The following is a 17,011-nucleotide window of genomic DNA, read 5'->3' on the forward strand; positions in this document are numbered from 1 at the left end:
CTAGGAAGTATATTCAAAGTGGTTCAAAGCGTATTTTAAATTTTGATATGTTTGATCTCCAAGCCTTGCCCTAAATGACCTAACTAGAAAGAACATTTAAGGAAGACTTCCTGCTAATTCTCCATAGTAAGTTTGTAATTCCAAACTCTGATCTTTGCAAATCCAGCAAGACTGGTATCTCACTACAGTTCATTTTAACATTTTCCTTATTTTTTAAAGAAGCTGAACAAGTCATATATTTACAAACTATGTGTACATCTTTTTATGTGAGCTGTCTTCTCATATACAGTTGATGCTCGAACAACATGGGAGTTAGGGGCACTGCCATCCCTCCCACTGCTATGCAGTTGAAAGTCAACATAGAGCTTTTGAATCCTGCAAAACTTAACTAGTAATAGTTAAGTTGGCCTTCTGTTAACAAGAGCCTTACTAACATAAACAGTCTATTAACACATATTTTATATGTTATATGTATTATATATTCGATTCTTACAATAAAGTAAGCTAGAGAAAAGAAAATGTTATTAAAAAGCCTTTAGTAAGAGAAAGTACATTTATGTTATTTATTTTTTAAAAACCCACATATAAGTGGGCCCCCACAGTTCAAACCTGGGTTATTCAAGGGTTAACTGTATTTTTACATTGTTGTAATAGACAAATATATTATGCACTATATGTTATTATAACATATAATACATTAATATTACAATATATAACATAATATACAACCTAAGTAATCTTTAACTTTCTTATTGTACATAGTATTTTATAGTCTATCAAATTTTCACTTGCAGTTTATTATGTAATTTAGGAATAAGCATATATTTCCTCACCCTATCCTATGAAAACTACTGTCTTGATTTTAGTTTCTTATATCTACATTCACAAAATCTACCTTTACTTTAATGATCAGCTATTGACTGGCTTAAGCCCTAAATATAAATTTTTCAGTGTTTCCTTTCTCTTCTAGTCAGCAGTTCCCACATTTTGCTCTTTAGTCAAAATACTTTTTCTCTTTTTGTTTAATAGCCTAATTTATTCTCCCTCCTTCCTGGTCTCCATCCTCCCCTCCTCTCTCTCTCTCTTTTTTTCCCCCTCTCTTTCTTTTCATATCTAAGCTGTTGCCACAGTAATCACGTTATATAATTAGATGCCCCAATTTTGGAAGAAATGAGAATTTTTTCAGGAACATTATGATTTATTTAACTAAAAGAACCATTATTTCCCTCTTGCTCTTGATGGTGTCTGCCTATAGTATGTAGATGGTAGCTAAAAATAACCCTGTTAATTTCTACCTCTACATCGCATTCAGGAGGATGTTTAGTGCCTCATTACTAATGAAAATTCATCAAAAAAGTACAAAATCCTTTGTTTTTTACTGTTGTGATAAGAACACCATTTGGATTCAAAGACGTCCTATAAATCTATAAATGTGAATATCTAAATACAACTTGTTTGGTTTTAAGAAATGTAAAGTCAGATAAAAGAGGTTATGAAATTTCATGTTTAACCAAAGTTCACAAAAGGGGTTAACAGACCACAGCTGGTTACTAAATATTTTGATTTGGGGAATAGATCTGAGATTAATAAATCATTTTCAGTTTTATCTTAAGCTTCATAGGAAAAATTTCAATCCATCAAAATAATTCAAAAGCTAGATGGTTTAGTTTTTAAGTGGAAAGCAGCTTCTTAATAAGGACTTGTAGATTCTACTTCACTTTCATTATATTTTTCAGCATATTTTTATCTTGAATATTGTGCTTTCCAGTCAACAGTATTGCAGTCTACCTGTATTCACTGCTGAAAGCAAGAAGTGTGCATAATCTTAGACATAAACGTGGTCACTATAAGGTCCTTAGCTCTGGGCACAAGAAGCCTTGAGAGCCCCATGCTTTGGAGCCCATTCTGGCCCTTCTGTGCTGTACTCCACATGTGGTGAAGAGTCCCAGGTACCTCAGGAGATACAGCCACCTGAAGGGTAGCAAAATATTCTACCTCAAAATATGCCTCTTTGACATAAATAAAAAGTACATACATAAAAAGTATTTTGAGCTGAAAGCAAGGCCAATGCCATTGGAGAGCACAGCCCAAGTATAATGGTGGCCAAATGGCTGCTATTTGTCAAAGGTGAGAATGGACTTTGGATTTTCAGGCTGGAGTATCCACCCATATACACTGGAGGCCCCTCCCAGTGTAGGACAGAACTGCAAGAAGAAAGAAAAGGCTGACTTGGTCTGGCTCTTCCCACATTACCAGGAATCAGTATGGAAAACCAAAGAATCAGCCTCCCTCTTCTTTTTTTTTTTTCAAGATTTTATTTATTTATTTGACAGACAGAGATCACAAGTAGACAGAGAGGCAGGCAGAGAGAGAGAGAGAGAGAGAGAGGAAGCAGGCTCCCTGCTGACAGAGAACCTGACACCAGGCTCGATCCCAGGACCCTGAAATCATGACCTAAGCCAAAGGCAGAGGCTTAACCCACTGAGCCACGCAGATACCATAGACTCAGACTTCTAATTTCAAACCTAGCCTCAGGTCATTATGAAGTTGTATTTGTCAAAGTAGGAGGACAAAACATATTTTATTTAATAGCTCATTAGCTTGATGTATAACTTTAAAATATTTATACATAAGGTATATGAGGCCTCATTTGCACTAGCCCCCACAGATGTTAAAGAAGTGCCTAGGTTCCCTACTCTCCATGGGGTCTTTTATTCTGACTCCAGATTATTCTATTTTTCAAGCTATTTGTGAAGGGTAATTTTCAGCAACTCTAGTCCTTTTCAAAGGGGAACTAGTATTCATCAATTATCTTATGTGAATACTTTATATACATTAGCTTATTTAATCTTCCTAGCCACTCTGTGAGATAAATGGAATCCGTATCACAGGGATGAGAAAACTCAAGAAGTAAAGTAAGTTGCCCAGATTTCAAAGCTAAATGAAATAGTTAATTGGCTTCATCAAGCCCTCTATTCTACCTCCTGTGGTCCTTTCCCCTCAGCTCCTAACTTTAGTGGACATCCTTACTTTATATTTTCCTAAAGAGACAGAGAAAGGGTCTGTGAAAATCCCTAAGTTATCTTCTATTTTACAGTCCTTTAGTTTTTTCACCCTCCTTCTCTTTCTTTGCTTTATCTTCCCTCTCTTTATTTAGACAATTCTCCATTTTTTTACTCCAAGATGTTTAGTCTTACCAACTTTCTCTTCTCCCTCACTCCCATCTTCAATGTGTACCTCTCCACTGGCTTCTTCTCCCCTAACGAAGCATTCCCTATTCTAATTTTTTTTTTTAAGATTTTATTTATTTATTTGAGAGAGAATGAGTAAGAGAGAGAGCACAAGAGAGGAGAAGGTCAGAGGGAGAAGCAGACTCCCCCAAGGAGCTGGGAGCCCGATGTGGGATTCGATCCTGGAAGTCTGGGATCATGACCTGAGCCCAAGGCAGTCGCTCAACCAACTGAGCCACCCAGGTGCCCTGCATTCCCTATTCTAAAAGAATTTTAAAAACAACCTTCTTTTACTTGTTGATATCTTTATTAATTCCTTAATTTTATGTTTCTCTTCACAAATTTCTTCAAAGTGAAGTTAATTCCTACTGCTTTATCATCCCTTAGCCTTTTACAGTCTAGACTATTTTCCTTAACTCTGCAAAAATTGCAATCAAAGGCCTTGTAGAAACTAATATTTTTGACAGATAACCTTAATAAGATGCATAAAGTGCATTAATTTTAAGTACACAGATGATTTTTAGGTGTCCATACACCCTTGACACCACCATGCAGATCAAGATATAGAGGATTTCTAACACTCTCTAAAGTTCTTTTATGTCCTTTTCAATATAAGCTACCACTATCCACCCCTGCTTACCCAGAGGTAACCTCTATTCTGAAAACTATGATCATTGATTAGACCTGCCAGTTGTTGAGCTTTATATAAATGGAATCATGTATAACATACTCATCATGTACTCTTTTGTATCTTACTTATTTCTCTAAAAACAACATTCATGAATATGAATCTTACTGTTATGTTCCCATTAGTTTTGTGTGTTTTTCTTTATCACTGGTAGTATTCCTTTAAATAAGTTTACCTCTAATTGTTCTTTTACATGTTAATGGAAAACTGGTGTTTCCAGTATGGGGTTAGTATGAATAAAGCTGCAACAAACATTCTTGTGAAAATTTTTTTGGGAGAACATACCACTACTCTTGGATATATACCTAGGAGTGAAATTGCTGTGTCGTAAGGTAAGTGAATGCTTTAACATTAGTAGAGACAGACAATCTTACAAAATGGATCTATTATTTTACATTCCTGTCAGCAATCTTTGAGAGTTGGTCCACATTCTTTGTCATAATTTGATATTATTAGTCTTTTAAATTTTTAAAATTTATTTTAACATTACCCATTTTAGTGTGTTTGTGATAACATTCACTGAGATTTTAACTTGTATCTTCCTGATAACTAATGATGTTGAACACCTTTTCATTTGCTTATTGGCCTTTAGATACCCACTTTTGCAAATTGCTTGTTTGAATCTTTTATCCAATGTTCTTATTGAGCTTTCAGTCTTTTTATAATTGATTTGTAATGCTTTATCAGATATATATATATTGTAAATGTTTTCTTCCACTCCATGGCTTGTCTCTTTACTTTTTGAATGGTGTCTTTGATGAGCAGAAAATTTTAATTTTGAGGATGTCAATTTATCAGGTTTTATTTTTATGATTAATGCTTTTTAAGTCCTGCTTAAGAAATTTTATCTGCCTCAAAGTCCTGGAGATATTATACTACATTTTCTTTTAAAAATATTTCAAGTTTTTCTTTCATATAGAAGTCTATTATCCAACTCAAGTTAATTTTTGTGTTGGTGAGAAATGGGAATCATGTCCATTTCTTTTTTGTGTGATTTTTGGTTGTTATAGCACCATTTATTGCAAGGTCTCTTTCCACGACTTGCACCAGTGTTTTTATAATTAATCAACTGATTGTAGGACTAGGTCTACTCTATTGATACATTTTCCTATCCTTTCTCCAATGTCATACTCTCTTAATTATTGTGATTTACGAAGTTTGAAAACCAGAAGCCTTTTCTCAAACCTTATTCCTGCTCATTTTCTGTGCAATTCATGAATTTGCCTACCATTCACATTTTTCATAGGGATAAATAGGCATAAGAATCAGGGAGACTTGTCTTTAAAATATGGCTCCATCGCTACATGATGGTAATGTGGGATCATATAAAAGTTTACAAAAAACTATAGAAAACTTGGAAATAATGCCAAAGGATAGCTATATGTTATTCTGGAATATTGCTTAATAGTTCCACACAAAGAGAATTTAATTCTCTAGGAGGTTTACCTTTGTTTGTTACTTGTTACTGATTAGAGCTAAAACTGTGTAAAATGTTAACCTGTAGATTTTGCCCTCTAGAGATACAAAACCTTTTTGTCTGGTAGAGAATGCAACTCCAAAATCTATAGTTATTTTGACTTGTAGGACATTAACTTGTATGACATTGTAATTTAGCCAACTTATTTCAGCATACCCTTTGTGACTGTCTAGGTATACTGAGTTTTTCTATTTTTTCTGTGAATTAGCTTTCTTATATTGCTGGTCTCCTCATTACAAATTTAAATAGATCTTAGAAGCGCCTGGGTGGCTGAGTCAGTTAAGTCTTGATTTTGGCTCAGGTCATGATCTCAGGATGTTAGATCAAGGCCCATGTTGGGCTATGTGCTGGACACGAAGCCTGCTTAAGATTCTTTCTCTACCTCTCCTTTTGCCCCTTCCCCTACCTGTCTTCCTCCCTGCCAAAAATGGTAGATTTTAAAAACACATTCATTCTATATTTGTATAATAGTCACATATTTAAATTTTAAAAATTATGCTTTGACAATAATGAGGAGTTTAATATTATTCCAAGGACTTATACAAACTAGATGACTGGTGATGCCATTACCCAGAATGGAGAATACATAAGTATTTTATTTTATTTATTTTTTTAAAAGATTTTATTTATTTATTTGACAGACAGAGATCACAAGTAGACAGAGAGGCAGGCAGAGAGAGAGGAGGAAGTAGGCTCCCTGCTGAGCAGAGAGACCGATGCGGGACTCGATCCCAGGACCCTGAGATCATGACCTTAGCCAAAGGCAGAGGCTTTAACCCACTGAGCCACTCAGGTGCCCCTACTTAAGTATTTTAGATGAAGATAATTATTTTTGTTTTGGTATATTCTTTTCTATTATGATGGAAATGCATGACACGAGTGGAAATCTAGGTTTAAAGACTGCGAATAGGGGATTAGCAGAAAAAATTTTGAGCAATTTTGGAGTCATCACTATGTAGGAGGTAAGAGTGCTATCCTATGGATGCCTGGGTGGCTCAGTGGGTTAAGCCGCTGCCTTCGGCGCAGGTCATGATCTCAGGGTCCTGGGATCGAGTCCCGCATCGGGCTCTTTGCTCAGCAGGGAGCCTGCTTCCTTCTCTCTCTCTCTCTCTCTCTGCCTGCCTCTCTGCCTACTTGTGATCTCTCTCTGTCAAATAAATAAATAAAAATCTTAAAAAAAAAAAAGAGTGCTATAGCATGAAACTATTAAGAACATCATTCTCAAAACAAACAAACTACTGGGCAGTGGATAAAGAAAAGCAGTCAAAGGAAATTATAAAGAAGTAGTAAAAAGCAACCATGACAGCAATTTTAAGGAGTGGTCGACATGCAGATGCAACCCAAGGAGCAACAGGAAGAGAACTGAAGAGAAGCAATTGAACTGAGCAATTAAGAAGTCTTTGGTGACCTAGTGAAAGCACTTTCAGTACAGAGGTGAATGTAAGTCATATTTGCTGTGGGTTGAGAGAAAATGAGATATGAGGAAATGGATGCTATGAATATAGATTAATGTTTCAGGAAGTTTGGCTCTAAAGCCTAAATCAGATCACAATAGTTCACTGGTTAAAACCTGCTGATGGTTTCCATTACACTTGAAATAAAATGTATCCCTCATCATGAACTACTCTACTCTATATAATTAGGACTCTACTTATCAGTCCAACTTCTTGGACCATTCCACCATTCTTATTATACTTCAAACTTAATGAATTCTTTCCTTTCCTTGATTGTGCCAACCTTGTTCCTAACTCAGGACCTTTGCCATTTCCTCTTTTGGGTATACTCTCCCTTCAGACTTTAGCAAGGCTTGTACAACAAAAGGAAGATATATTGGTCAGATCTCCCTCTGTGATGAGTATAGTTAACACATTTTGGCTGCCATATTTTCAAATCTACTCACACTGAGGCTACATTTACCCTGGGCTGAATCTAGCTGACAGCTGAGTACAGAACGGGTGCTAGAGCTTGGCTGTTCCTGCCTAACACAAGACTCCTCACAACAGGGCCTTTATCCTTCACAGATGTTTCCTAGTCTCTTTCATGACTCATCCTATCTTGTCATCCTCAATTCAGAAGACCTAAATGGATACAGTGGCAGTCATTTAATATCACAGCTCAAAAGTCACCGTATCATATACCTTCTCAATGCTATAGTACTCAACCCATGGTTAGCTGCTGTTCCATCGTCGTCTTCTGTCTTTCCTACATAGAATTTATCATTGTACCTTTTAAGTTTTTAAACTGATTTTTATATGCTGACTAAAGTAAATCACAGACATTTTGAACATTTCACCTCAAACACCTTAGTTTGTATCTCTAAAAAGGAGACCATTTTCATAAATGGAAAAATTATTATTAAAATGCCTGATGAAATTAATAGTAATTTCTTTGTAACATGTAATTCCTTGCCCATATTCAAATTTCTTCAATTTGAAAAAATGTTAATGTCTCCATAATGCCTTTTATAGCTACTTTGTCCAAACCACACCTTATTCTAAGACAGGGCAGTCTATCTAGGTGTAATGTATTTTAAGTCCCTTTTAATCCAGGTCAACCCCTTTTTTCAGGCACTGACTTGTTGAAGAATACGGCCAGTTGTCCTATAGAATGTGTTACTTTCTGGATTTGTCTGATTGTTTCCCCATAGTGTCTTTAAAAAAAATTTTTTTGAAAGTAGTTTCTTTTTTTTTTTTTTTAAATTTTAATTTTTTTTTTTTAAAGATTTTATTTATTTATTTGACAGACAGAGATCACAAGTAGGCAGAGAGGCAGGCAGAGAGAGAGGAGGAAGCAGGCTCCCTGCTGAGCAGAGAGCCCGATGCGGGACTCGATCCCAGGACCCTGAGATCATGACCTGAGCTGAAGGCAGCGGCTTAACCCACTGAGCCACCCAGGCGCCCCTGAAAGTAGTTTCATTATCTCCTATATTTCCTATATATAAGAAACTAGATTGTAAGATTTAATTAAATTCAAGTTAAACATTCTTGGTTAAAGATCTAAAAGGCAGATTGAGTACTTCATATTGAACTATGTAAGCAGACATACACCATCTGGTAATACTCCAATTGTTGATAACTTAGACCATTAGATAAGACTGGCGACACCCTGTGGCAAACTTATATTTTCTCCTTTGAGGCCAGAAAATGTGTGCTATGTGGTACTAATTTGGAAATATAAGAAGATACAGTGCTCCATCACAATCAATGATTCTACCACTTTTAATACCATTATCTTAACTCAAACTCCATGCTTTTGCTTGTGTATTTACTTTGCTTAATGTAGTCTTTTGCTATAGAGAAATAACACACAGTAGAATCTGCCAATCTTAACTTATTAGTCTTCTAAGTCTGCAGTAACAAAATACCACAGACTTGAGGGGTAAACAACAGGAATTTGTTTTCTCACAGTTTTAGAGGCTGGAAATTCAAAAACAAGGTGCCACCTAGGTTTCTCTGGAGACCTCTCCTTGGCTTGCAGATAGCTGCCCTCTTCCTCTGTCCTCATATAATCTTTATTCTGTAGGTACACATCCTTTGGGGCTTCTACTTCTTAGAAAGACACCATTCCTGTTGGATTATAGTCCCACTCTTACAATTTTATTTAACCTTAATTACTTCTTTATTTTTTGAAGATTTTATTCACTTATTTGAGAGAGAGGGAGAGAAAGAGACAGAGCATGAGTTGGGGGAAGAATGGAGGGAGAGGGATAAGCAGACTCCCCACTCATTGGCAGGGAACCTGACTCGGGACTATCCCAGGATCCTGTGCTCATGTCCTGAGCCAAAGTCAGAAGCTTAACCAACTGAGCCATCCAGGTGCCCCAAGATTGGACATTTTAATACCAGAAAATCATAATTATAGAAATGGGACTTATTCCTATAGTCAACATGAAAATGACTGAAAAGAAAGCTGTAAGATATGTCCTAAACATAAAGCAACTGGAAAGAGAAATTTGATAATATATACTTGAAAGCAGTGACTGGAGAGAAAGAGAATGAGTTTCTTTCCATTTGAAACAGGTCAAGGTCTGATTGCACAATAAACAGATTTGTTATATTATGAAAAATAAAAATCCCTCATCCTCCAAGTATATTTTTCCTACTTCATTATTTGCCGTTATTTATTTAAAAGACTTTATTTATTTGACACAGAGAGAGGGAGAGATCACAAGTAGGCAGAGAGGCAGGCAGAGAGAGAGGAGGAAGAAGGCTCCCTGCTGAGCAGAGAGCCTGATGTGGGGCTCGATTCCAGGACCCTGGGATCACGATCTGAGCCGAAGGCAGAGGCTTACCCCACTGAGCCACCCAGGCGCCCTGCCTTTATTTATTTTTTTAAAGATTTATTTATTTGAGAGGGTGGTGGACAGAGGGAGAGAATCTCAAGTCAACTCCCTGCTGAGTCCAGAGCCTGATGCAGGGTTCAATCCCAGAACCCCAAGGTCATGACCTGAGCTGGAATCAAGAGTCTGATGCTCAACTGACTGAGCAACCCAGGTGCCCCTGCCTTTATTTTTTTTAACCTTGACATTTTTGTGCTTCATTAGTTTTATTATCATATTTGCTTTCATTGTGAGGGTTTTTCTTTTTAATTGCAGTACATATATGTATATATTACACTCTTAAAATGATATAATTATATATTATGCTCTATATCATTTTATATATTTATACTTATTGATATAAAAATAAGAGTGAAATACAATATTGGAGTACCCCTGGATTATTCAATCTCAAAGACAACTCTTGAAGTATATACAATGATGAACTTTCTGAAATCCTTATTATGTTCTCACACTTGGTTTTTGTCTTGAAAAGTAATGGAATTCTAAGTTCAGAATAATGTGCCCTTATAATTTTGGAGTTATTTTATTATGTTCTGGAGTCTAATATTTCTGATGAGAAATCTGATGCTAATTCAACTATTATTCTTTTATAGGAAAGCAGATTGTCCCTGGAAGCTAACCTTACTTTTGATGTTCTGAAATGCCTTATTGACATATGGTTCCTTTTACCACTTTGATTTGCTCAGTACTAGGTGTGTCCTATCAGTCTGAGAACTTAGCTGAGATTTTTTTTTTTTTGTATGCCTGTTTTTTTTTTAATTTTTAATTTTTTAAATTAACATATAATGTATTATTAGCCTCAGGGGTAGAGGTCTGTGAATCGCCAGGTTTACACACTTCACAGCACTCACAATAGCACATACCTTCCCCAATGTTCATACCCAATCACCCTCTCCCTACCCCCCTACCCCTGGCAACCCTCAGTTTGTTCTGCGAGATTAAGAGTCTCTTATGGTTTGTCTCCCTTCTTTTTGTTTTTGTTTTTAAAGATTTTTATTTATTTATGACAGAGAAAGAGAGAAAGAGCATGAGCAGAGGAGAGGGGCAGAGGGAGAGGGAGAAGCAAACTCCCTACTGTTCAGGGAGCCAATTTGGGGCTTGATCCCAGAACCCTGAGATTATGACCTGAGCCAATTGCAGCTGCTTAAACAGCTGAGCCACCCAAGTGCCCCTATACTGATCTTTAGTTTCCTGAAATTTTTCTTCAATTATATATTTGATATTTTTCTGCCTTTCCTCCATTTGTTGCTGTTTCTGGAATTCCTGTTAGTCATATGATGGACCTATTGAATTAATCCTCCATATTTTTTTCAATTTTTCCATGTTTTTGTCTGAATGCTCTAAGTTCTGGAGTATTTCAATTAAATCATTTCATCATTCTATTAAATATTTTATCAATCAGATGTTTATTTTCAAGTCTTTCATTATTCTCAGAATGTTCCTCTTTCAGACTATGCTGTACTCTTATACATTATTTTCTCGACTACCTCTTAGGAAGCTTAATATTATTAATTTATTATGAGTTCATTTTGCTTCCTAAGCTGACTCTGAGTCTTCCTAGTTGTTTTCCTTGGCTGATAATTCATGCTGTTGATTTTCTTCTTATCTCTGACAGTTTTTGATTCTTCATCCATTTTTAAGAATGGGATTCTAAATAGATGTGAAGAGAGACAATACTGGGAGGGGAATCTGGAAGAATTCAAGTGCTTTGGTTACCTAAAGAGTTTTTAAATTTTGTGTCTAGCGCTTTTCTTATTTCTACCCTCTACTGTGCCAGACAACTCTAAGCCTAGGATCTCCCTGGGAGTATGTTTGGCAGATCAATTCTCTCTGAAGCTTTAGTCACCTGCAAATTCTAAGGAGCTGAACTTCTTTTTTTTTTTTTTTTTTTTTAAGATTTTTAAAATTTATTTATTTCAGAGAGAGAGAACATGAGCAGGGCAAGGAGCAGATTGAGAAGCAGACTCTCTGCTGAGCAGGGAGCCCGATGTGGGACTCCATCCCAGGATCCTGGCATCATGACCTGAGCAGAAGGCAGACACGTCACTGACTGAGCCACCCAGGCGCCCCAAGCTGCTGACATTTTGAGGATGTTGCATTTGTGAACAGGCTTCCATGTCTTTTTGATCTTTCAGATATTTTTTGAAATACATTCTCTGTATTTGGTAGCTTTCCAGATCACTTTAGTATTAGAAATTATTTCTCAGGCACCTGGGTGGCTCAGCGGGTTGGGCCTCTGCCTTTGGCTCAGGTCATGATTCCACGGTCCTGGGATCGAGATCCACATCAGGCTCTCTGCTCAGTGGGGAGCCTGCTTCCCTTCCTCTCTCCGCCTGCCTCTCTGCCTACTTGTGATCTTTCTCTGTCAAATAAATAAATAAAAATCTTTGAAAAAAAATTATTTCTCAACTATAGTTTTATTAAGGATTCAGGAGGAAGACTAAACAAATACTACTGCTACTATCTCCTTAAACCACAAGTTCTAACTACTTTTGGTTCTGGCTCTTGATTTACTATTCTGAGGACAATAGTAGCAAATACATTTTAATATCCAATATAGCAATTTTTGCATTACTATTGTTTTTCACCATTTTGTAACTTATTATATGCAATTATTCTTGAGATGATTGTTAGAACCATTTTTATAACATTCAAGAAAAAAATGGGGGTGCCTTGGTGCTCAGTCTGTTAAGCGTCTGCCTTTGGCTCAGGTCATTATCTCAAGACTGTTGGGATCAAGCCTCTTGCTGGGCTCCCTGCCCAGAGTCTGCTTCTCCCTTTCCCTCTGCCCGCACTCCTCCCGCTTGTATAGGCACACTTGCTCTCTCAAATAAATAAAATTTTAAAAAAAGTTTTTTTTTTTTTTTAAAGATTTTATTTATTTATTTGATAGACAGAAATCACAAGTAGGCAGAGAGGCAGGCAGAGAGAGAGAGAGAGGCGGAAGCAGGCTCTCACTGAGCAGAGAGCCCGATGCGGGGCTCGATCCCAGGACCCTGAGATCATGACCTGCGCTGAAAGCAGAGGCTTAACCCTCTGAGCCACCCAGGCGCCCCTAAAAAAAGTTTTTTAAATGAAGAATTTTCATTTTGATTATATTAAATTTATAGATAAATTTAGGTATAATCAACATTTTTACAATACTGAAACTCCCCATCTAGGAAAATAGCTTGTCAATTTATTCATATCTCCCATCCTTTAGTAAAATGTTGTGATTTTCTACCTATTGATCCTACAGATTTCCTTTTAAGTTTACTTGTAGAATTTCACATTGCTGTTATTATCTGAGCTTGTAATTCCTTGTTGATTTTGCAAATTGTTCTGAAAATCAACTACTTTACTGAATTCTTTTTCTTAAGATTTTATTTACCTGACAGAGAGAGAGAGAGAGATCACAAGTAGGCAGAGCACCAACAGAGAGAGAGGGGGAAGCAATTCTTTTTCCAGCCTTCCTGTAGCAGGGAGTGAACACTAATTTTCACCACTATGCAGAAGTGATATATAAACTTTACTGTCATTCCCTTAGCAGGATATCCTGCTGAAAAGATTTTAACATTTAAACATTTAAAAATCTATTTTCCCAGGGCACCTGGGTGGCTCAGTCGTTGGGCATTTGCCTTCAGCTAGGGTCATGATCCCAGCGTCCTGTCCTATTGGGATCCCTGCTGGATGGGAAGCCAGCTTTCCCTCTCCCACTCCCCCTGCTCATGTTCCTGCTTTCTCTGTCTCTCTCTCTCTCACTGTCAAACAAGTAAATAAAATCTTTTTCAAAAAATCTATTTTCCCAAATTATTTGCCCACAAAACCCACTCTTCACGAAATGACCATAAACATTCCACAAAATTCTAGTGTCAGAGGTACCAGGTTTAAGAAACACTAACGGTTTTTTTCTTCTTCTTTTTTTAAATTTTATTTATTTGACAGAGATGACAAGCAGGCAGTGAGAGAGGAAGGGAAGCAGTCTCCCTGCTGAGCAGAGAGCCTGATGCGGGGCTCGATGTGGGGCTCGATGCGGGGCTCGATGCGGGGCTCGATGGGGGGCTCGATGGGGGGCTCGATGGGGGGCTCGATCCGAGGACCCTGGGATCATGACCTGAGCCGAAGGCAGAGGATTTAACCCACTGAGCCACCCAGACGCCCCTTTTCCTTCTTTTTTTAAAGGGAGGTTCCTGGGCGCCTGGGTGGCTCAGTGGGTTAAGCCGCTGCCTTCGGCTCAGGTCATGATCTCAGAGTCCGGGGATCGAGCCCCACATCGGGCTCTCTGCTCAGCAGGGAGCCTGCTTCCTCCTCTCTCTCTGCCTGCCCCTGCCTGCTTGTAATCTCCATCTGTCAAATAAATAAATAAAATCTTTAAAAAATAAAAAAATAAAGGGAGGTTCCTTCCTTCCTTCCTTCAACAGAGAGAGACAGACAGACATGGAGAGAGCACAAGAGGCGGGAACAGCACAGAGGGAGAAGCAGGCTCTCTGCCAAGCGTGGAGTCTGATGCCGGGCTGGATCCCAGGATCCTGGGATCATGACCTGAGCCCAAGGCAAACTCTTAACTGACAGAGCCACCCAGGAGCCCCAACACTAGCATTTTTCAAATATGCTGTTCAAGTTAAAAATGCACCTTCTACATCTGGTTTATTAATATACCTTCTATTAGAAGTGGACTTTGAATATTTACAGCCCTTTTTCAGGTACTGAACTTATCTCCTTAACCTAGAATTATGATTAATTAATACAGATTTGTATTTCAAAATATCTTTGCATTTAAAAAATAAACTCTATTTGGTTACAGTAAAATGCTCCTTTAAGACAATACCAAATTGACTTTGCCAACATCTAAAATGTTTGCACATATGTTCACTAATGAACATCAAGTATAAGCCAGGCACATAGAATGGTGGACAACATACACTCCTCATAGAGCATACAGTGATTTTAAATGCTTTTAATGTTTTTTGTGCTAGCTTCATATTAGCTAGAATATTTAAGTTCTCCATCATGCTTTGAGTTTAAAGCATAAGAATTAGCTCATCAGGAATTTTTATGAATTCAAAGTTTTTTTCTTTTAGTAATCTCTACAGCCAACATGGGGCTTGAACCCCGGATCCCAAATTAAGAGTTGTCTGCTCCTCACAAATTTTTAACTCACCCATAACTGAGTGGGCTGGATGCCTTCTTATTTTAAGGCATGGAATTCTGGCATCACACTATCATTCAGTCCTATCTACAGCTATCAACCTAATTCAATTTTCTTTTTTCAGTCATCTGGTTTTCCTTAGAAAGTGACTATATGGGGCACCTGGGTGGCTCAGTGGGTTAAAGCCTCTGCCTTCAGCTCAGGTCATGATCCTGGGATCCTGGGATCCAGCCCCACATCTGGCTCTCCGCTCAGCAGGGAGCCTGCTCCCCTCACCCCTGCTTGTGGTCTCTGTCTGTCAAATAAATAAATAAATAAAATCTTTTAAAAAGTGACTATACCATTTTGATATTAATATTTATTTGCAGCATGAAGTTATATGAGGTATTTTAATAATTTGTAAAGCTCCCTTTTATTATTACTTTTTTGGGGGTAATTTTTAAAAAGTAAGTTTTAAAAAAGTTAAAAAGTTTTTTAAAAGTAAGTTTTAAAAAGTTCAAGACCCCGGGTGGCTCAGTGGGTTAAGCCACTGCCTTCAGCTCAGGTCATGATCTCGGGGTCCTGGGATCGAGTCCCGCGTCGGGCTCTCTGCTCAGCAGGGAGCCTGCTTCCTCCTCCTTCTCTCTCTACCTGCCTCTCTGCCTACTTGTAATCTCTCTCTGTCAAATAAAAAAAAAAAAAAATCTTAAAAAAAGTTCAAGACCCAGTGTGGGTCTTGAACTCACAACCCAGAGATCAAGAGTTGCCTGCTCTACAGACTGACCCAGCCAGGCATCCCAAACTCCCAACCTCCCTTTTAAACTACCAAAAACCTTATTAGCAGCAATATTTCCTTTTTTTTTTTGGACTCAAAGTTTATCTTAAAAAGTACTTTAAAAAGGGGGCGCCTGGGTGGCTCAGTGGGTTAAGCCACTGCCTTTGGCTCAGATCATGATCTCAGGGTCCTGGGATAGAGTCCCTCATTGGGCTCTCTGCTCAGCAGGGAGCCTGCTTCCCTCTATTTCTCTCTCTGCCTGCCTCTCTGTCTACTTGTGATCTCTCTCTGTCAAATAAGTAAAATCTTTTAAAAAAGTACTTTAAAAGGGAAGTTTTCTAATTTTGTTTTTTGGGGGGCTATCCTTGAACTTTTTTTTAGCTCATCCTTCTAGACCTAACTTATAGGCCAAATCATTTTCTTCTGTCCTATCGTGTTCTTTCACTTGGGTGTATTTGTGTGTGTGTGTGTGTGTGTGTGTGTGTGTGTATACATCTCCTTTACACATATACCATAGGGTTTCTTGATCTTCCCCCTTCCCCTGCCTGACCCCCACATTCAGGCTATTTTATTCCTTTAAAAGGTTTACGGCTTAGTTCAGTGCTTTGTGGGTTTTCACTGGCAAGATTCCATTCAACGGGCGCCTGGGTGGCTCAGTGGATTAAGCCGCTGCCTTTGGCTCAGGTCATGATCTCAGGGTCCTGGGATCGGGTCCCGCATCGGGCTCTCTGCTCTGCAGGGAGCCTGCTTCCTCCTCTCTCTCTCTCTCTGCCTGCCTCTCTGCCTACTTGTAATCTCTCTCTGTCAAATAAATAAATAAAATCTTTAAAAAAAAAAAAGATTCCATTCAATGCAACAAATACTTATTGAGCACCTATGCATCAGGAATTGTATTAGGCACTAAAAACAGCGTACCCTGCACCTCAAGAATACTGATTACCCAAATGAGCTTCAAGAACTTAGTCTGCAACTTCAGATAACATAATGTGCATAAGCAGCTTATAACACTGGAAAATAAAGACGTAAGAGAACAAACCCATTCGTAGAGGAAGAGGGGAGCTAAGGGACGGTTAAGTACCGCTTAACTGTAACAGCCTCATAATCCAACCCCCAATGATACAAATGTAATCTACAGCACCTGCTTTGGAATCACTTGGATAGTTTGTAAGGAAAAAAAGAAGCGGGAGAAAGATACGTTTTAAACAAACTCCCCATGTACTCAGACCATCCAAGATTATAGAATACAGCGAAGCCAAATTTATTAGACCTCATTCCCCAGCTATTCCCTCCTCCTAGTTGAGGAGGCTAACCCCGCGGCCATGCCTCTTCCCCTTCCTTCCTCTTGGAGCTGTTTGTTTTGTCTCCGGTCACTCGTCACAAGTTACTAGACTC

Source organism: Neovison vison, chromosome 1 (genome assembly GCF_020171115.1).
Source record: "Neovison vison isolate M4711 chromosome 1, ASM_NN_V1, whole genome shotgun sequence".
In the NCBI taxonomy this organism is placed as follows: domain Eukaryota; kingdom Metazoa; phylum Chordata; class Mammalia; order Carnivora; family Mustelidae; genus Neogale; species Neogale vison.